Source organism: Cupressus sempervirens, chromosome 6 (genome assembly GCF_028749045.1).
Source record: "Cupressus sempervirens isolate cs-2001-9-10 chromosome 6, ASM2874904v1, whole genome shotgun sequence".
Classification (NCBI taxonomy): Eukaryota; Viridiplantae; Streptophyta; class Pinopsida; order Cupressales; family Cupressaceae; genus Cupressus; species Cupressus sempervirens.
Genome location: NC_143123.1, coordinates 352,551,902 through 352,574,747, shown reverse-complemented (window position 1 = coordinate 352,574,747; position 22,846 = coordinate 352,551,902). Strand labels below are relative to the sequence as shown.

At 34.8% G+C, this 22,846-nt stretch overlaps 1 pseudogene; it reads left to right on the top strand.

Moving 5' to 3' along the window:
* Positions 1 to 22,846, top strand: part of LOC149552574 (DNA (cytosine-5)-methyltransferase DRM2-like) — a 198,670-nt pseudogene that overhangs the window by 36,556 nt on the left and 139,268 nt on the right.

Here is a 22,846-nt window from a genome sequence, read left to right as displayed (position 1 = left end):
TCCCTAATAAGAACTCAATGATGAAATAAGAGTCTAAATGTTATATGTCCCTTGCCGATAAACCACTTTGCATATTAGCTTGCATTTTAGGTTCATTTTTCTAGTCTAGTCTTACATTTCTGCATATGAGGAGAGTTCCCTCTTCATCTTTTTTGTGGAAATATCAACTAACTAGTTTCACATCCTTCTTTGCTTTCTTTATCATGTCTTTCACCTTCTTGATGTTTCATTTCATATCTATCTTGCTATCCTGTCATCACAAGGGGTTAATCTAAAAATCACATTCAATCTATCCAAGTGTCATATATTTTTAGAAACACAAAGTCTATATCATACACATGAGAGCTAAAAACATCATACATAAGAGAGATACATGAGCATAAGTATCCAACAAATAAATACATGAGAAAGCAATAGAAACTTAAACATCAAATGAAAATTAAAATGCTAAAACATCCATTTGAGACAAGTACACAAAACTGCCAATCGAATCTAGTATCTTATATATATATATATATATATATATATATATATATATATATATATATATATATCAATGTGTCACAATACATATACAAAAATGAGATCCAAAATCTAGATATCTATCCCAAGAATACATGTTGTACAATCAAAATGTCAAAACTATCATAATCAGCCTATGAATGGCTACCACCCAATGTGGCTAGTGGTGGCCCCAATGGAAGAGCTTGTCTCCTATCTAGTGGTTGTACCACACCCTCTGATCTACCAACCCACTTAAAGAAGTTGTGAAGTCCTTGCCATGACAGAACCACACCCCTGTAGGAAGCATAATAGTATGCAACACGTGCACCATGATGTGTTGCCTCTCACCTCACCTTATCCTGCTCCCTCCAAAGCTCATCCACTCATGCTTGCTCATCTATCAATTGCTGGTCTTGAACTACAATTGCCACCCAAGCTATCAAAAGCTCCACCTCCAAGGAACAGATCCTCACATCTCACTCATCACCCCTAACTGGCTACTTTTCTTGTGCCTCCACCCTTCCTGCTAGCTGTTGCCTCAATGGAACCTCCTCCTTCTCCTCCTCCTCCTCCATCTCCCTTGTGGCCTATGCCCACATATTCCACCTCCAACCTCCATCCCTTGATCACCTCTGTGTCAACCTCTCATAGGTAGCACATCAAGCTCTATAAATCATGGGAGTGGGTGCCTCTATCTCTCATATAAGTATGTAGGATCTACCCCTACATTTACCACATCTAGGCGATAATCCCAGAGAATTGGCACTAGAGCCACTATATCCCATACTACTATCTGATAATCCAACATCGGCAACCATCCCATTGCCTCATAAAAATACTTCTAAGTGTAGGTGGTAGTCTCCACCAATATCACTTGTCACTTTGAAAATTGCCACCATACTCTGTTAATCACAAACTGCTTCAAAAATCTGCACTCCTACCCACCAGTGACCTTCTATATCTCATATAGACTAAATCCCACACAACAGACCATCCGTGGCAATCTCAATAAGGCTGCCATGTGAACACTGTTAGCTCATCAAAGATACATTGATGATAGGTCACATCCCCACTATGCATTTGTGGAAAAAATCCTCTATAACCAAAAATATATGGTTAGCTCCACTCTCATGGGTGCAGCCATGGTCGGATCATAACAATATGCTCCCAAGCCCAGATTTGTGCCATCACTGTGCCACATGCCCATGAGTGGCCCTCGTGATAAACTATCTCATGCAACTCATGATACATCTTTGCCAGTATTGTTGGCCCCCATGCCATCCTACATGTCCATGCAATCAGATCGAACACCAATCAACCCCATCCTAGTGGGAAGCCCTTCTGGCCCCTATCTATCACCAAAGCCTAAGCTACCAATGAACATAGTAAGCTAGAAAGAGGGTAATTTTCTCCATACTTGATAATCAATCACTCCTAACCTAGATGACAGTCTAAAATGGTGACATCATGAAACAACTGCTACGTCATGATTTGCCCCTTTGTCGAGGTTTGATCATAGTACACTTGTGACATAACCAAGGTTGACATGAGTATCCCTAACATCAATATTTGCAAAACATGACAAGAACAATCAAATAAACAACTTACTAGCTCACCATGTCATGGCACTTGAAGAATGCGATACACATCCTCCAATATAATTTAGGCCTCTCTAGTTGGTATATGAAAGGTGTTATGCTCACTATGCCAATGCTTAGCCAGTGCAGTCAACAATCCATGGTTTTTCTATATATGGGGCATCCATATGACCCATTGCAAACCCATAGCGGATATGGTAGCATGATCATCATCAATCAAATACTGTACAACATGCAACCCCACCACTTTGGGGGCTCTGATAAGTAGCACCAAAAATACCTCCTATCAACACACAACATGTACACATCAGTAATGCATCACAAATGTGATCATAATGCAAAAATTCCACAAAAACATGCTTAAAAACATCTGTACGATACTTTTTCCTATTGTAAGTGATACAATATGCTGGAATGTTACTGTGTAATACTTTTTCTAAAGCCATGTGACACAATTCTCTCATGTGACATTTCACACTAGTTCATGTGACATATGGGTATGTCCCATACAATAGACTATATAAGATTCATGCGATACATTTTGGGAAAAAATCTATTGTGTGATAGTTTCCAAAGTACCTGTGTGATAATTTTTAAGTATCATGTGATATTTTTAAGAAAAACATACAAACATTTGAAAAACACTAAAAAGAGCTCAAAAAAATGACAAAAAGAGGTCACTTATTGGCACCTTGTACTGCTTTGGCCAGTTGTGCAACCGACTGCACTCGAAATGGTGTCGGTGAAGTGGAATGTTTTCCAAAGCTATGGTAGCCTCTCAACCACTTATAAGCTCTCAAAAAATCACAAAAGACAAAATGATTTTGAAAATGACACTTGGGCCCCTTTTATAGCCCCCAACCTTATTTTTGACCTAATTTTCAAACCCCTTGAAATTGTGCAAAAATTACACCCCTAGCTAATTTCAACATTGTGGATCCATTTTCGAGATTGGAATCAAAATTAAAGTTCATCTTGATGGTCAAAATTTCATTTTAAAATTTCACCTTCTTTTGAGCAAATAGATGACCTTCTGATGTCTAATCTCCAAATCATTGTTGGGGCATCTTTATTTCTTCATATCTTAATCATTTCTATGCTTCATATCTATTCAAATTCACCTTTTCATGTCTAAAATTATCTTTCTACTTGATTTGACCTAATTTTCATGATATATCCTTCATGGCCAACTCTGGTCAAACTTGGGCATTCTATCACTTATTAATAGTCATTCTTTGGTTCTCATCACCTATCTATCATCTTGGACATTTCTATACCTCAATTTTCTCATATCTAATCCACTTCTACATTTTCCTTACCTCATTTAAATTTCAATCCTAAGGGGGCAAAAATAATCTATCATCACTTGCTATAGTTATCTATTTCTTAGGAGCATTTGCTCGATCTTTTCACTTGTTCTAGATCTATCTACTTTGCTAGGTGTTAGCATTCTTCTTGAATTCTGACATCATCTTTTTTTCGTAGTGTTTAACACTACCGCTATCAAGTTGTACATTCAGGATTTTCTATCTATTTCTACATTTCATTCTTCAAAATTAGATATCTATATCTATTGTTGGATACTTGGCTTTTGTTTTCTTTGACATAATGTGTTCCCAGATTGATCACACATTATTCAAAGAGGGGGAAATGTAATCACCTAAAATGGTCCTCTAGACTATTAGCCCTCCTCCTTAGCATTTTGGCTAATTTAATTAATCATTTACCTAGACCAAATTGCTAATAATCAATTAATTTTATTATAACCTATAGTTTGACTATGCTATCCTAAGTTCATTATTTGATTAAAAGAACATGTACCCTTCTAATTAAATAAAAGACCCCATTCTTCTAACCCACTTAAAGTGCACACATAAAGTCCTTTTCCTATTTTGCAATTAAAAGAAAAGGCTTGTGAGACTTTTGTCTTATATGACAAGTCAACTTATTTTCTATAGGTTGACTTGTGTGTGCACATCGATCCCTCCCATTTTTGAATTCAACCATTGATCATCCACCATCTCAATCTTGATCTCTATCATCCATATGACTTTAAAAGGGAGAGAGATTTCCCCCTCAAAGGATCCACACTCTTGAGCATTGCTATGCTATAGGTTTTCTATTAGAATTCTTGAGAGATTTTGTGGAGAATACCATTTCTTATCTACATTTCTTTCATCCATAGCATTTTGTCATATGGCATCCTAGTTTAGTTGCATGTAGTGTAATTCTTTTGCAAGTAGTTTAGACCACATAGTATAATTAGTATGGATGTAACACTTTCATTTACTTAGCTTAGTTGCATTGCACATTTCATCTTAGTTTACTCTCATCCTTGTATTGCATATTAAAGAGTTCTTTGACACTAGCATTCTTGCTCTTGCTCAAAGAATCTCCCATTTCATGGTTTACTAGCAAGGGCTACATTCCTAAGGCTTAGCTGAGAGCTTCCTTTATGTTCATTTGTATGCCTCTTGCACTCCATGATTAAGGAGCCCTAAGCTACCATTTCAAGCTTTGCTATCTATTGGAAAACCTTGGATAGAAGGTGTTGGTCTAATTTTTTGCATGATAAATTTTCACAATCTAGGTATAAAAAATAAGATTTGAGTCCATTATTAGAGGCTAGGGTTTTTGGTTTTTTTTTTTTATAGTTTTGATATCCTTTGGAAATATTTGTTAAACCCTAGGTCTTGTTCCTTTTGGTTTTATCTTGGCATGAAATCTTTTAAAAAGTGTGAATATCCCTTTCCCACTTAAAATTTTTGTCATACTAAGTACCTTTTTCAAAGTCTTTTCCACCATCTGATCTTGGTTAGATCCATGGTTGTCACATCATTGTTATAACAAAGTGCAAGAGTTTTTTCCATAACAACATAGTGACTGATGGAAATCGAGTCATGGTATCATAAAGTGAAAATCGGTGCTGAAAATGTGCATTGATTTGGAAAAGTTTTAGTCGTGTGCTCCATCCTAGAGTTGTCAGTGTCAGAAATGAAGCATGTGGAGCAATTTGCAAATGGTGTCACTAAAATCCAAGTTTCTTAGCAAGTCACTATGTCATGACCAAACAATCTATATGTCTTGTTGGTAGCAATATGGTGCCTTGCCAAAAAATGATGAAAGTGGCAAGTTTTTGAAATTAACGGTGACAAAAAAAGTTCCCATGTAGTATCATAACTATGCATATTGATTGCTCTAACATAGATATTGATTAATGTAGTCATGGTTGACAATATAGCTTTTCTTCCATCACTAGAGTTTAATTGATCATCGGAGGTCGCTATGTCATGACTAGAAAAGTAATGGTTTTTATTGGTAAAGACATAGCGATTCATTGGAAAACAATAATGCATCGACAGTTCCAAAAGGTGGGTCCCAATGAATGCTTCATTAGAAATGAGTCATGGACTCACCTAAAATGGTGGCATCTTGCTCAAGATGTATGCACCATAAACTATGAATCCATCAAAGGTTTCTATGTCATGACTGGAAAAGCTTTCTGCCTTGCTAGTAGCCATGTAGCAACTAGCTTGAAAGTGTGAAATGCGGTAGGGTCCAAAAGACATGATGTCACCATACAAATTAATATACATGCTAGTGTGTCAGGATAGTTCCACATCATTAGGAATGTGGACCCATGCCCAAGTCAGATCTTAGATGAATAATGATAATCATTGGATGAAGGGAAGACCAATGATCGTTGCCAAGTTGTTGAAATAAATTGCACTCTATTTACTCAATGTGACTTGGTGACTGGGGGACCCACCACAATTTATGTGACTGAAGTAACATTTCCTCACCTTTAGATCAAGTAAGATCTATGATTATCACATAGTTGCTATGGAGAAGTGCTCAAAGTTTAAGGATAATGATATAGCGATTAAAGCAAGTGGAAAAGGGACCCACCACATTTGTATTAAATAATGAATCAAATATCCTCTACTTGATCAAAATAAGATCAAGGTTGTCACTATCTTACATAGGTGATATGCTCACTCTTTATGCATAGCGAGATAGTGACACAATGACACATGTCTTTAAGACTAGTGGGTCTAGTTTGAAGCACCAACTGTGAAAGAAAGGTACATGTGGAGACTTTGCATTAGTTTGACTACCAACATGTCAAGGAGAAGATGAGTCATCCCTATTTTCACTCCTAGATCATAGGATTTTCTAAGATCAATGGTGCAAATTTAAAAAAGGAAGGTGATGCCTCTCTGCTTTTCCTTATAGTTCATTTATGAGGTATGAAGGCTTTGCATGCAAACAAAAATAGAGTATATTGCAAAAGCTTGCACCATTTTCATCTTATGTGAAAAAAATTTCAACCTTTCTGAGTAGGCAAAATTATTGAGAACATTTTGTTAATCTTGATTGGAATGTGAAGCAGTTTCTTCATTGTTCGTGAGAGGTTGTAGAATTACAAAGAAGTATGAGCAGAAGATCAAGTAAGTCCCCATATACTATAATCTTTGTACCATTTCAATTTTTGCAAATTATAGTCAAGATACCTCCAAAGAAAGTGTTTTTTGGGCAAGAGAATTATTTGGGTAGGAATATCCATGATGACTTACTTGAATTACTCCCTAAATCCACCACTGAGACTGTACAAGTTAAGAAGTTAACTTCATTAAACCCTAAACTAAAAATTTTAGACGGCCTATATGATAAGGATAATTGGGTTAGGGATGCCAAAACTTTTCAAACTGGTCTTGCTATGTTCAAGAAATGGTTTTCAAAGAGGAATATGTTTGGCCCACATCCCAATATCTAGAATTTTGATTTGGGAAAGTTAGTGGTTCCTAGTATTTTTATTCACTATGACTTGCTTGAAGACATTGCAAAAAATTATGACCAAGCAGTTAGAGTAGTAAGAAGAATTGATAGTGTGCCTCTGATTACAATCAATCTTGAGGAGATTAGAGAGGTATTTCATCTAGAGACTTTGACAGATTATTATGTGCCTATTAATTTACAAGAATTAGAAAAAGAGTACATATCAAAGAAGGATGTGATTAGGGGAGATGCACTAAGGGCTCATATTGGCACGATTGGAAATTTTCTAGTAATTATAGTTGCCTCTATGGAACCCTTCAAGAAAGAGTTTTTCACTTCTAAGGCCTAGAAATATACAGAACTCTATGCCGAGTTTTTGGTGAGGATGAATAGAATGCCATGCCCATCAATCTTATGTACATGATGGTTCATATTGATTCTTTTGGTGTGGATGTTAAATTTGACTTTGCCTCCTATTTAGCAGAAGAAATTCATACTAGACTGGTAGGAATTGCAAAGGGGAAAGTGGAGAAGACTTTTGGCCATTATTCTTTGTTGATGCATACATTTTTGTTTAAGGGAGTGACATATTTTGGTAAAGAAATGGAATTGAACAAAGAGTAGGATGGAGAAGTATTGGTAGTATAGTTATGGAGTGAAGACATGACCTGGGATGCAAAGAAGGCTAGCTTTGGCAGGTTTGATAGATACTTTGTGTCAAAGTTGAGGTACCTCATATTAAGTGACAATCCTAGAGTGCCTAGGGCATTGATGAGTCTCATTAGGCGTATGAATAATCCTATTGGTTTGAAAGTTTCACATAATTGGGGAGATATTATCCCATACTCTATGTCTACTATCATTAGGGTTTATGGTTTTGAAGGCACTCCTCATGTACTACCTTACCAGGTACCTCTAATGGTAGGGATGGCTGGATTTTTGTGGCAGCTAGGGGGACTAGAAGAAATTTTTTTGATAAAAAGATCAAGAGGGTCAACATTCCCCACTTGTACTATAACCCATCAATTTGTGATCACTAAAGGGGTTTGGATTTTTATGCATAAAATTTTGGATCAGTAAAAAATGGCTGTTTCTCATCCCCATTTTTGTGATACTTAGGGATTTTATAACTTGACTTTTAGACATAGGATCAAGTTTGGAAAAATTGACCATGAATTTTATTACACTGAGGACATCATAAGAAATGAGTTTTCCTTGCTAGATTAGGAAACTAAAAAAGAAAAGTGGAGAGTTTACTCAAGGGTTCTAGAATTTATACATTATTTTGATAAAGATTATAGTCCTCTGGATAATGTTGTAATAGAGGCACATAAGATTAAAAAGTTCATGAATACGTTTCCTAAAATAATGGAGACTATGAATGAGAAGAAACAATTTTTTATTGATTCTTACCTAGATAAGGCTAGGGAGGTCATGAGGAGATTGGCATTCACTCTTAATGTAGGAGCTAGACATTTGACTATCCAAAAGAGGCTAGGTTATACTATAATTCAAAATAAAAAGGGCCACTGTAGATAAGGGCAAACAAATAATGGAATCTAGCAATATTGTCATATTGAAGAATATTCACCTACATAATCCCCTTTGTGGATTGGAGAGGAGAAACTCACTGGAGAGCAAATTGAACAAATAGGGTCACGGGGAGATGTTTTTATTACTCAAGTAGAATTGGATGAGGGAGACCCTGAGGAACCTCCTATGCCTAGCCTTGATTTAATAGTAGTTGATTACAAAGGTAGGGAATTGGACCCTATCATAGAGCAAGCTAGTCATTAATTTTTATCAGATGATAGCTTTGTTAAATCTACAACTTTCCACCAATTTCCATGGAGGGCCAATATGGGAAAATTTGAAGATGTATTAAACTAAGAACATAGCATCCAGAAATGGATGAGACTACCTTACAGAATCAAGTTGAAGGAGGAAATGACAAAATAATTTCAAAATATAAGCCCTAAAGAACGAAGGCAGATGGTAAAAGCATTAAACATCTTATTGCTACCCAATTGGGATATAGCTGATGCTTTGGGTTTTAATTCCATTTCTAACAAACTAGATTTGCAAGACCAAAATAAGAAAGAATTCATAAGTACTGTATTCAGTGAAGACTAGGCTGCTTTAGTTATTTGGTCATTGAGAAAAGGGTCACAAGCTACCTCATCATAGCTAGACGATTCTAGTTTGATAGGAAATATAGTTGTAAGAAGGGTAGCAGATACCACCCCTAAATATGCAGCTCATATGGGTGTAGGAACATCTTAGTTTGTTTTTTCCACTGCTTTAAAGGAAGAAAAGGCCATGTTTGAATTGTAATGTAAGTATGAGACAATTTTGGAAGCTTACAATAAAGAGGTCCAAAAGAGGATTGAGCTTGAGAATAAGGTGATGGGAAGGTCTTCTAGACCAAGGATAACATACCCTCACCCTCCAATGGAGCCTTTTAAATCCACTCCACCTATAGAACTATTAGATACACCACAAAGGCCACAATACTACACTACTGAAAATTTTGAAGAAGAAAAGAGCAAGTTGTGGGCATTACATGTGGAAATAAATATACAATATGAGGATAAACTGAGAAAGGCTCTAATATATATAGTAGAGAGAATTGAATGGCCATTGTTCTATCATCAATTAGCAAAGGTAATAACCATATGGGAAGAGTTGAAAGCTCATGAAGATATTTTGAAACCCATTGTGAATAAGTTGGAAAAAAGAAGGAAAGAAATTACCTTTTTATGTTATTTTGTTATAAAGTCTTCCCATGATTATATTGAGAAAACATATGATATTGCTAATGATTTGTCAGATTTTAATAATAGAAGGGTTGCATTACAACTAAAAGTTGTTTCTTATCTAAGCAAGTACAAGAATGAGAAATTTGATTTGTTCCCTCATTCTTTAAATAGAAAGAACAAATTAAAGAATAAGGATGAATGGGACAAGGAGTTGGATGACCTTTTTTTTTCAAGAATGAATAAGGTTATTAATGAAAGGGGGAATTCTTGGTGGGCCACCACAATAGAACAATTGGTGAAAGTCCAATTGTTTTTTGATTCTTTAAAGCAAGATTTTGTTAGTATTGATAAGGAAGCTGAATATTTGCTTAGGAGGCAACATGATGTTTTGCAATTCAATTGGCCAGATGATACACTCTTTGACACATGGATGGTAGATATTGCTTCCGATGAATGGTTGGAAGAAGTTGAAAGTGATGATGATGAAATGCATGAAGAGGATATACAGATCATTGACTCACTCCCACTAGTACTTGAACAAGAAGAATACAAGGAAACGAAACTGTCTCATGTGATAGATACAATAGATCAGTTGGATGATGTGGTATAAATGAAACCAAATATCATTGTCACCTTGGTGGTACATGAAAACTGAGTGGAAATGCCAAAGTAGAGGTTAAGTTGTAGGAATTAGAGCTCAACACCTTAGTGGCTAGTTTGATAGCAACATATGCTGAGGACTTAAAATGAATAGAGACCACTCATGGGATTTGTAACATTTGAATATGTAATAGAAGAGGGGCCTACCAAAAGAATATCATTGATGTATTACCTTTTCTTACATAAATTTTTGTCTTTTCCTACTGAGTAAAATGTAAATATCTTTGTGAAAAGACACCTATCAATTTCTCTACGCCTAAAGCTTGCTGCATCTCACACTATATAAGTGAGATTCTAGGGCTAGACAAGGGTCCAAAAGTTGTATAATTTTGTTTTGTGCAAGAAAGGTACAATCAGTCCAATAGTATTTAGTTTTTTGTTAGTATACTTTCAATGGTGTACTTTCTAATAGTAGATAGAAATGATAGAATCGACAAGATATTTTGGACTTCTCATTGAGTTTCTATTAGTAATTGTATTAGTCATCTAAAAGGATAATACAAAGGGGTATTTGCATTAGATCCGTGTCACTAATTTCTATCTCCATTTTATGAGTTTTTTTATTTTGAAGTCATTTGAACAAGGTTTAAGTGATTGAATGTAGTCTGGATGGGTTGTATTCTAGTTCTGTTGTTGCTTTTAATTCAAGGAATTAAGAAAATGCTTCAGTAGACTAGTGGAGTTTATAAGTTTATGAAATGGATAGTGCATAAGAATGGAAATGGGCGATTACAATTGATAGATTCATTTACAAGTTATTTGAATTAGATCTCTCATCAATAGTCAATCTGTTGCCCAATGGATAAGGCACTGGTCACATAGGTCAGGAGTGAGAGAGAGTAAACTCTACCATTACATATCAAATAAATTATAAAATCAAATTCATTTTTATCCTATTTTATTCAAAGTTACAAAATGCTGGTCACCACTCCTTTATATCTAGTTTCTGAGTCTTAGGTAGCTGCTATTTCCAAAAATATTAGTAAATCATAACAGAATTATGATCAGATCTGCTTATGAGGGATGCATATAAGTCTGAAAATATTAAAGAATTGGATGAATTGTCTATGTGTTTGAAGATAAAAGATGAGAATCATAATGAAACTAAGATAATTTTCATAGAACAATTTGCATTTGAATCAGCCCTAGGTATACCCACCTTGGTTTTGTAGAGCCTAAAGAGTAGAAAACCATTTTTCATTTTGTTAATGTTGGGTCCAAGTGGTTTGCACATGTAATTGTTAATAGGAAGTAGCTAATCCTTAGGTTGTGTGAGTATTACCAATTTGATATTGAGCACTTTGTTGTTCAATAGTTTTAAACACCAACAAAATGGTGACTATATATGGGACATGTGTACAACATATGCTTAGATATGGAATTGCTATGTTTTCCTTGGCCATGTCAGTATCACAATTGTCAGATCCTTTGGGAGTTACCCATGGTTTTAGTGGGCTTTTCTAGTGACAAACCTTAAGAATTTAAAAAGAAAGAGAACAAACACCCACACCATAGGTGTACACTGACATGTATAGTCCTTGTAAAGGTGTCTTATCCATCAAGAAAGAGTTGCAGTCTCAATTTTTTTTTTGATTGGTTGCATTTTATTTATTAGTTTCCTTCTTGATAATCTCGTGATATTTTTATTAGGTCAACAAGATTATTGCATTTCTTTTTCCCCCTATGTGGGTGGTGACTCAGAAAGGTTTTAACTAGTGTCAATTTTAGGGACATTTTAGATCATGGGAAGTGTAAAAAATATGCAGGAAAATGTGAAGAAAAACCCAACTATTAAGTTAGAAATTGATATTCCTCCTAAAGGAAATAAAAAATGGGTTGTGAAAGGAGCTTAGATGTAGAAAGGAAATTATTCCCAGGAGTAAATGGCAAGGAAAAAGAATACTTACCTTTCTGCAGTTGAAAAGGAACCCTTTTGCAAGGGTCCTAGATCTCATCTTGGTTCATCTAATAATGATTTCTAAAATACTCTTAAAATGATATGTCAAGAGAAAGTTGTGCAACCACATGCACTTAGTCTGGAGGATAGGAATAGTAATAATCCTTTTCAGCATAGTACAAACCCTTTCATGTCAGATTATTCTCCTGAAAGGGTAAGACCTAAACATTTAGAACCTAAGAGTTTCAATGATGAGGAGACCTCTAGTTCTGAGTTTACCATTCTTGAACTTAATGAGAATGAACTATTAAGAATGCAGCTTGCTGAGTAAGAGGCTATTGATAGGAAATTTTAGAAGGAGAGGGAAGAAAAGATCATGAAAGCTTATGAAGAAAAGCAATAATTACTTAGGCAAATTTCTACCTTGAAAAAGAAGAATGAGATAGCAGCCAATGCTTAGAAACCTAAAATTGTGGGTCAAGTTGAAAAACTTAAATTATAAGAACAAAAGCTGCTAAAAGACCAAGATAAAAACCAAGAGGTTCAATAGATCAAGAATTATAAGACCCTAGAAGTTAAAAGGGATATAGAACATGCTATTGGTGTTCAAGATAAGAGAAAACAAAATGAAGTTGGTATTAGGATCAATGAACCAAAAAAGCTCATCCAGATCTATGATTCTTTGTCACCTTCTAATATTGAGTTGGAGAAAAGGAGGAAGGAGAAGGATGCTTTGGCTAAGAAATTGGAAATTGCAGAGAATGAGGCAGCCATAGCTGAGATGAATAACAAGATTAAGTTTCTAGAGAATTCTAAGAAGAAATCTATATTTACTCCTAAAGATAATGATAGATCAAATATTGCAAATTAGAATGCTACTAACTCGTCTACTTCTTTCTTGTCTTCTTTATCATAAAAGGTGGATCTTAATAAATCTACTACAGACACTAGTACTAGTAATGCTTTTAATAATAATGAAATAAATGTTGTCAATACCTCTAAGATTGATCTTCAAAGGAGACCTATTTAGTTGGAAGGTTATAGGTAGATACGCTTTTAGGGTATTCTTGATTTCCCTAACCTTGTCCCAAAATAAATGAGGAAAAGATTACCTAAGTTTGCTGGAAATAATGCTATCACTTGTGAGGATCACTTGAGGAATTTTCTTGACATGATGAGTGATTATGAGGTTGAGGTTGAAGATGTTATCATGAAGCTATTTGTTTAGTCATTAACTAAAGATGCTAGAGAATGGTTCAAGAGGCTCCCTGAGTCATCCGTTGTAGATTGAAAAGACATTGAATATTGTTTTAAGAAACAAATGGTGATAAATAAAACTTAAGTTATATTTAAGTGAGTTCAATAATATTAAGATGTTGCATAATGAATCTGTTACTAAATTCAACACTACGTTCCAAAAGAGGATTTATAAGCTAATGTAAGCCATGCAAGTTGATGAAAAGGTATGCATGATCACTTATTTGAAAGCTTTTAATGGTAAAATGGCATACCATTTGAGAGATAAGGAACCTAGGACCTTAAGAGATGCTTTCATAATTGCTATCAATATAGAAAATAATTTGAGGATTTCAAGGAGATTAGAGAGAAAAAGAGATGATCCTAGGTTATTTGAGAGCAAGGGAAATAGAAAAGAAGAACACAAATCTATAGGAGGAAAAATCATGAGCCTAGTGAGATGAGTCAAGTTCTAAATGCTATAAAAGGTTTAAATCTTCCTCAGGGAAAGAATGATAAGAATCCCACTAAAAATAAGGCCCCTCATCAGTCCAACTTTAGCAGATAGAATAGATTGCAAAATTTCCCTTATAACACTAGGGAGGATGGTCAGCCCAGTGTTCCTCCTCCTAAGAACACTAGTAACAAGGTCACCCCTAATCCCTTATCAAAAAATTCTATAAATGTGGTAGATGACCCTGAGTCCACTGCTTAGCCCACATGGTGTTTTGTTTTCCAATTACCTCATGCTCCTGAGTATTGTGTAGTAGCTTCATCATTTTCTAGAAATCAAACTGAGGTAGAAGAAAACTAGGAACATAAGGAGAACAATGATGATGTAGGATGCAATATGTTTGAGTCACATTATGACCATTATGATAGTGATGATCTTGACAGGGATGTAGAGGAGCAAAGACAGTTTCAAAATCATATTCAGCAGCAAGTACTTTCTAATGAGGAGAGTGATGTCGAGGATAATATATGTAATATGGCATCTACTAGAGAGGAGGTGATACTAACGAAGCCTTCTAGAGAAGAGGTTAATCAGATCACTGCAAGCATGGTAGCTCAAGTACATACTAGACATATGGCTCAAAATGTTGATGGTGGTAAGTTGGTTAGTACATTTATCAAGAAAGCTGACCCTAAGAAGAAGGAAGTTGTAAAGCCTAAGGATATCCCCACTTTGAAGGTTAAAAATATAAACAAGAAATGGGAGCCAAGAAAGGTGGATAGTCCCAAGGTTTGTGAGTTCCCATATAATGCTCCTAAGAAATTAAATGAGAAGATACCAAAAGGAATTTTTATAAGTGACAAGGATCACAAGGTGTTGTAAACATTTTGGATAAACATCATGACAAAAGGAATATGGTTATTTATGGTCCATCTAATTCTTCTATAGATATGACTACTTTGTTATCACAAATCACTATCAAAGTCCCTTTGTCTAAATTATTAAGAATCCTTGAAGATAGAAATAAAGCTTTAGCATGGTTGGGAGATACTAATATAAAGGTGAGACATGAGTGTAATGAAAATCACAATCCAAATGAAAGCAATAAAGAAAAGGTGAATGATAAAGAAGCTGAAGTAGTTGTGTCTCAAATTCCTCAGATGTTTTTGGATAATTCTATAAATCAATGTTTGGGAAATGTTGAGCCATTTTTCTTAAGTATCTTGATAAATGGTAAAATATTAAAAAATTGCATGATTGACTCTGGTACTTCCAATACAGTGATGCCTTTTGAAATAATGAAGGAGTTAGCCTGAAGGTAGATACTACTCAAGGAAGATGTTGTGCTATGGATAAAAGAGAAGTGGTAGTCATTAGTACTATTGATTCTTTACCATATAGACTACCAGCTTGTCCTGACAAAGAACTTACTATGAGTGTATTGGTTGTTGATATTCCACATTAGTATGACATGTTGTTATCTAAAAAGTGGAGTGCTACCATGGGAGTGAGTCTATAGTGAGATTTATAATTTTCTACTTTCAACATTGCAGGGAATTTAATAAAAGTAAATAGGGAGCATAAAAGTATATATATGATAGAAGAAGACATGGAGGATGATATGAAAAACTTTGTGGATGTAGATGTCAATGCATTTCGAGCTGAGGTTCTGACTTTGAAGAAAGGTAAGCATAAATCTTAGATGGAAACAGAAGATAACACAAAAATAGATAAAGGAGATTTATGGACCATGTTCTTTGATGGTGCTTGCTACAAAGATGGAATAGGTGTAGGAATTTTATTGATTTCTCCTGCTGGGGTAACATGCAAATTTTCTTTTACATTGAGTTTCCTTTGTACTAACAACATAGCAGAATATGAGGCTTTGTTGTTAGGACTTAGATTGGCTCATAAGCATGGAATAAAATGTTAAATGTTATAGGATATTCTAAATTGGTTGTATCCCAAGTAAGGAATGTTTATGTGTCAAAAATAAAAAGATTAAAACAATACATAAATGCTGTGTGGGATATCATTGAATATTTTGATGCATTTGGAATAGTTTGGAAAGATAGGACTCACAACAAAATGGTAGACTTACTAGAAAATATAGAAATAAAACCTGATGATATTACATTTGCTAGTATATTTAAAATTGAGACTCAAACTAGACCCTCTATTCCTAATCATATCCAGAACTAGCAAGTGTTTGAAGATGATATGGATATTCTAAGATTTTTGAATTATGAGAATATGTTGTTAGGACAAGAAATTGATTGTGTAGCTTATGTAGAAAATATAAATAGAAAGGATACTATTTTTGGGTAGGAAGTTGTGTAATTAAAGAAAATAAAAATCCCAAGGGGTTTAGTTGTTTTAGAAACTATTTGTAACAACCAAGACAAGTCGCAAGTTGATGCTAATAAATATGATGCTAAAGATCTGGAGGAGGTAAATTTGGGAACTAAGGAAACACCTAAAAAGGTATATATTGGTAAGAAATTACCTCCTAAGATTAGGCAAGACTTGATAAATTTTCTAAGGAAGTATACATATGTGTTTGCATGGTCATATGATGACCTAACACCTTATAGAGAAGATATTTTTTAGCATGAAATCCCTTTGAAACCAGATGCTAAACCTTTTAGGTAGAAACAAAGACTAATAAATCCAAGTTTGGCTCCCAAAATGCAAGAGGAACTAATCAAGTTAAGAGATGCTAGAATCATAAAACCTATTAGAAATTCCTCTTGGGTGTCTAATTTAGTCCCTGTTAGGAAGAAAAATACAAACATAAGGTTATGTGTTGATTTTAGGAATCTTAATGTATCTTCATTAAAGGATAATTATGGATTTCCAAATATGGAAGCTATGTTGCAAAAAGGTCACTAGTTCTGAACTTATGTCTATGATGGATGGATTTTTAGGTTATAATCGAGTAGTTGTTATAGAACTAGAATAGTTCAAGACTACTTTTACTACTCCATGGGGTACTTATGCTTATATTAGGATGCATTTTTGGCTTACTAATGCTGGGGCCACTTTTCAAAGGGCTATGGATGTGGCTTTTGCTGATATTATTGATAAATTTCTTGTTGTATATCAGGATGACCTCACTACTTATTCCAAGGATGAGAATGATCATTGCATACATTTAGAAAAGGTATTTATTAGAGCCCTTAAGTATGGTATCTCTTTAAATCCAAGGAAATATAATTTTGGTGTTATTGAAGGAAAGTTATTAGGGAATTTAGTTGGTAAGCATGGAGTGAGGATTGACCCTGAAAAGGTAGAAGCAATAGACAAAATTCAAAAGCCTAAGAATGTTAAGGGAATTCAATCATTTTTTGGACAAATCAACTTTCTTAGGAGATTTGTGACTAATTTTGCAGAAATTAGTAGACCTATATCAAGAATGTTAAAGAAAGGATCTAAGATAAAATGGGATGGGGAGCCTAGCATTGCATCCTAGAAGATTAAACAAGCTATTAAGGATGCTCCTATTCTTAGAGCACCAAAATATGACAAGTCAAAGGATATATTTTCTTTTTCCTCATTTCACACTGTTGGTGCAGTACTGTTATAGAAAAATGAAGAAGGTTATGAGCAGCCCATTACATTTTTTAGCAAATCATTGCAGGCAATAGAACTCAAATATGATATAACTAAGAAATAGGCATATGCACTAGTGAAAGGAGTACAGGCTTTTAGATGTTATTTGATGGGAGCCACTATTATTGCATTTGTTCCTACAGCTATTGTAAAAGATATTTTTTCACAACAAGAGGTATCTTGTAGAAGATGTAGATGGATTAATAGAATACAAGAATTTAACATTGATATTCAAATCACTAAACTGGTTAGGGGTCAAGGTTTGGCCAAATTGATGACAGAAGCGAATTTAGAGGCAAACCAAATCAATCAACTTGATGATAGTTATAGGGATAATCTTTGTGATATGGATAACTCTGATTGGTATAGAGATGCGATGTATTACTTGCAAAACATGAAATCTCCATTAGGATTAATAGACAACCACCAAAGGTCTCTAAAGTTGTAGGCCATATGGTATGTCATAGTGCAATTGTGGTGGAGAAATATGGAAGCAGTCCTTTTGAAGTGTGTAGATGAAATTGAGTCTAAAAGGATCTTAAGAGATATGCATGAAGGTGTATGTGGTGGTCATTATATGGCCAAAACTACTGCTCATAAAGTTCTAAGGGCCAATTTTTAGTGGCCAACACTTTTCAGAGATGCTCATGAGTTTGTGAAAATATGTGATACTTGTCAAAGGTTTAGTGGCAAGTTAAATTTTTTTGGGAATTTACCATTAAGGCCTATTAAAGAGTAGACACCATTTCAACAATGGGGAATTGATTTCATAGGTGAGATCTCTAATAAATCTAGTGGTGGACATTCTTGGATCCTGGTAGCTACTAATTACTTCACTAAGTGGGTTGAAACAATCCCTACTAAGATTACAACAAGTAAAGTAGTTATTAATTTCATTCTAAATAATATTGTGACTAGGTTTGGATGCCCACAGAAGATTTTAACTGATAATGCTATGTGTTTTAGATCTGAGGAATATAAGAATTTTTGTAAAAAATATGGCATTGCAGAATACATATCCTCACCTTATCATCCTCAAGGGAATGGTTAGGCATAATCAAGCAAAAAAGGTATACTAAAAATTATCAAAAGGATCTTAGGAGAAAGCAAGAAGGCATGGGATTCAAAATTTCCATTAGCTTTGTGGGATGATAGGGTCACTATGAAAAAGGCCATTGGATGTGCCCCATTTGATTTGGTATATGGCATACAAGCTAGAATTCCACAAAATAACCTAAAGGAGATGTATAAATTTGTTCAACTTTATGAAGATGATATCACTAATGATATGCAACTTAGAATGGATGATATCTTGCAATTAGAAGAAACAAGGAGAGAGTCTTCTATTCAGAATGCCAAGTTACAATCACAAATGAAACACTTATATGACAAAAGGGCCATTGATAGGAAATTTGAAATAGGTGATATGGTATTGATGTGGAATCCTAGAATGGAAGATAAAGGAAAGCATGGTAAATTTGACCCAATCTGGCTTGTCCCATCTAACATTTGTGATACAAATGGAGAAGATTCATATTTTTTGAGGGATTTAACTGGAGATATTCTTGAATTGCCAATTTATGGACAATTCTTAAAGAGGTACTTTTCCAAAAGTATCTATTTTCCATGAACAATAGTTTTAGGGTTCCTTGTGTTCTTGTACATTTTATATGTTTTGTAACTTGTAAATATCTCTGTTCAGTTTGTTTCCCTATTTTTGTTATTTTGTTTCTGTGCTCTCTAACGAAGTTATCATTTTTCATCAATTATGTGGTCTGCTCTACCATAGATTCTAAATTCTTGCATAGACTAAGGTAGTCTATCATCCCTAGACAAAGCCACTACTAGTTTCATTTTTTGCATGATAAATTTTCCCAATCTAGGTATAAAAAATAAAATTTGAGTCCATTGTTAGAGGCTATCATTTTTGGTTTTTGGTTTTGCAATTTTGATATCCTTTGGAAATATTTTTTAAACCCTAGGTCTTGTTCCTTTTGATTTTATCTTGGTGCGAAATCTTTTAAAAAATGTGAATATCCCTTTCTCGCTTAATTTTTTTGTCATACTAAGTAACTTTTTCAAAGTCTTTTCCACCATTTGATCGTGGTTAGATCCATAGTTGTCATGCCATTTTTATAACAAAGTGTAAGGTATTTTACCATAATGACTAACAAAAATTGAGTCATGATATTGTAAAGTGAAAATTGGCGCTAGAAATGTGCATTGATTTGGAAAAGTTTTAGTCATGTGCTCTGTCCCAGAGTTGTTAGTGTTAGAAAGGATGCATGTAGAGCAAGTTGCAACTGGCATCACTAGAATCCACATTTCCTGATGAGTCACTATGTCATGACTAAAAAATCTATACGCCCTACTAGTAGCAATATGGTGCCTTGCCAGAAAATGAGGAAAGTGACAACTTTTTGAAATTAATGTTTACAACAAAAGTTCCCATGCAATATCATAACTGTGCATATTGATTGCTCTAACATAGGTATTGATTAATGTAATCATGGTTGACAATGTAACTTTTCTCCCATCACCAAATTTTAATTGATCACCAGAGGTTATTATGTTGTGATAAAAAAAGTAATTATTTTCATCAATAACGACATAGCAACTCATTCAAAAATAATAATGCGGAGACAGTTCCAAAAGGAGGGTCCTAATGAATGCTTTGTCAAAAATGAGTCATGCACTCCCATGACACAGTGGCATCCTACTCAAGATGTATGTGCCAAAAGCTATGAATCCACCGGAGGTCACTATGTCATGACTAGAAAAGATTTCCACCTTACCGGTAGTGATGTAGCGACTAGCCTGAAAGTGTGAAATGTGGTGGGGTCCAGAAGACATGATGTCACCATATGGATTAAAATACTAATATACATGCTATCATGTTAGGATAGTTCTATGTCATCAAGAATGTGGACCCATGAACAAGTCAGATCTCAGATGAACAATGATAATTGTTGGATCAAGGGTAGATCAATGATTGTCACCAAGTTGTTATAAGAAATTGTGCTTTATTTACTCAATGTGACTTGGTGACTGGGGGACTCAACATAGTTTATGTGACTAAAGTAAAATTTCCTCACCTTTAGATCAAGTGACATCTATGGTTATGGCATAGTCACTATGGAGAAGTGCTTGAAGTTTAAGGATAGTGACACAATGATTAAAGAAAGCAGAAAAGGGACCCACCATATTTGTATTAAATAATGAATTAAATATCCTTCATTTGATCAAAATAAGATCAATAGTTGTCAGTATCTCGCATAGGTGATATGCTCACTCTTTATGCATAGTGAGAAAGCAACACAGTGACACATGTCCTCGAAGACTAGTGGGTCTAGTTTGAAGTGCCAACTATGAAAGAAAGGTACATGTGGAGACTTTGCATTGGTTTTCCTGCCAATATGTGAAGGAGAAGATGAGTCATCCTTGTTTTCACTCCTGGATCATAGGAATTTTTGAGATCAACAGTGCAAATTGAAAAAAGGAAAGTGGTGCCACTCTGTTTTCCCTTACAGTTCATTATGAGGTATGAAGGCTTCGTGTGCGAGAAAAAATAGAGTATATTGCAAAAGATTGCACCATTTTCATATTATGCAAACAAAATTTCAAGCTTTCTAAGTAGGCAAAATTACTGAGAACATTGTGTTAAGCTTGATTGGAACGTGAAGTAGTTTCTTCGTTGTTCATGAGAGGTTGCAAAATTACAAAGAAGAATGACAAGAAGATCAAGTAAGTCCTCATTTACTATAATCTCTATACCATTTCCATTTCTATGAATTATAGTCAAGATTCCTCCAAAGAAAGTGTTTTCTGGGCATGAAAATTATTTGGATAGGAATATCCATGACAACTTACTCAAATTACTCCCTGAATCCACCATTGAGACTATACAAGTTAAGAAGTTAACTTCATTAAACCCTAGACTAAAAATTGTAGATGGCCTATATGATAAGGGGAATTGGGTTAGGGATGCCAAAAATTCTTTTGGTCTTGCTTTGTTCAAGAAATGGTTTTTAGAGATGAATTTGTTTGCCCCACATGCCAATATCTGGAATTTTAATTTGGGAAAGTTAATGGTTCCCAGTTTTTTTATGGACTATGACTTGCTTGAAGCCATTGCAAAAAATTATGACCAAGCAGTTAGATTAATAAGAAGAATTGATGGTGTGCCTCCAGTTACAATCAATCTTGAGGAGATTAGAGAGGTATTTCGTCTAGAGGCTTTGATAGATTATCATGTGCCTATTAATTTACAAGAATTAGAAAAAGAGTACACGTCAAAGAAGGATGTGATTAGGGGAGGTGCACTAAGGGCCCATATTAGCACAACTATAAATTTTCTAGTAATTATAGCTACCTCTAGGGAACCTTTCAAGAAAGAGTTTTTCACTTCCAAGGTTATAGAAATATACAGGATTCTGGGTCAAGTTTTTGGTGAGGATGAATAGAATGTCATGCCCATCAATCTTATGTACATAATAGTTTAGATTGCTTCTTTTGGTGTGGCTGTTATATTTGACTTTGCCTCTTATTTAGCAGAAGAAATTTATATTGGCCTGGTAGGAATTGCAAAGGGGAAAGTGAAGAAGACTTTTTGCCATTATTCTTTGTTGATGCATATGTTTTTGTTTAAGGGAGTGACATATTTTGGTAAAGAAATGGAATTGAACAGAGAGCAAGATGGAGAAGTACTGCCAATCGAGTTATGGAGTGTAGACATGACTTGAGATGCAGTGAAGGCTAGCTTTGGCAGGTTTGATAGATACTCTGCATCAAAGTTGAGGTGCCTCACATTAAGTGACAATCCCAGAGTGCCTAGGGCATTGATGAGTCTCATTAGGCCTATGGATAATCCTATTGGTTTGAAAGTTTCACATAATTGGGTAGATATTATCCCATACTTTGTTTCTACTATCATTAGGGTTTATGGTTTTAAAGGCACTCCTCATGTACTACCTTACTAGGTACCTCTAAAGGTAGGGCTCACTGAAATTTTGTGGTAGCTAGGGGGACTAGAAGAAGGTATTTTGATAGACAAATCAAGAGGGTAAATATTCCCCACTTGTATTGTAGCCCATCAATTTGTGATCACTAAAGGGGGTTGGCTCTTTCTACATAAAATTTTGGATCAGAACAAAATGTCTGTTTCTCATCCCCATTTTTGTGATACTGAGGGATTTTATAACTTGACTTTTAGACACAAGATCAAGTTTAGCAAAATTGAGCATGAATTTTATTACCTTGAGGACATCATAAGAAATGCCTTTTCCTTGAAAGAATAGGAAACTAAAAAATAAAAGTGGAGAGTTTACTCAAGGGTTTTGGAATTTAT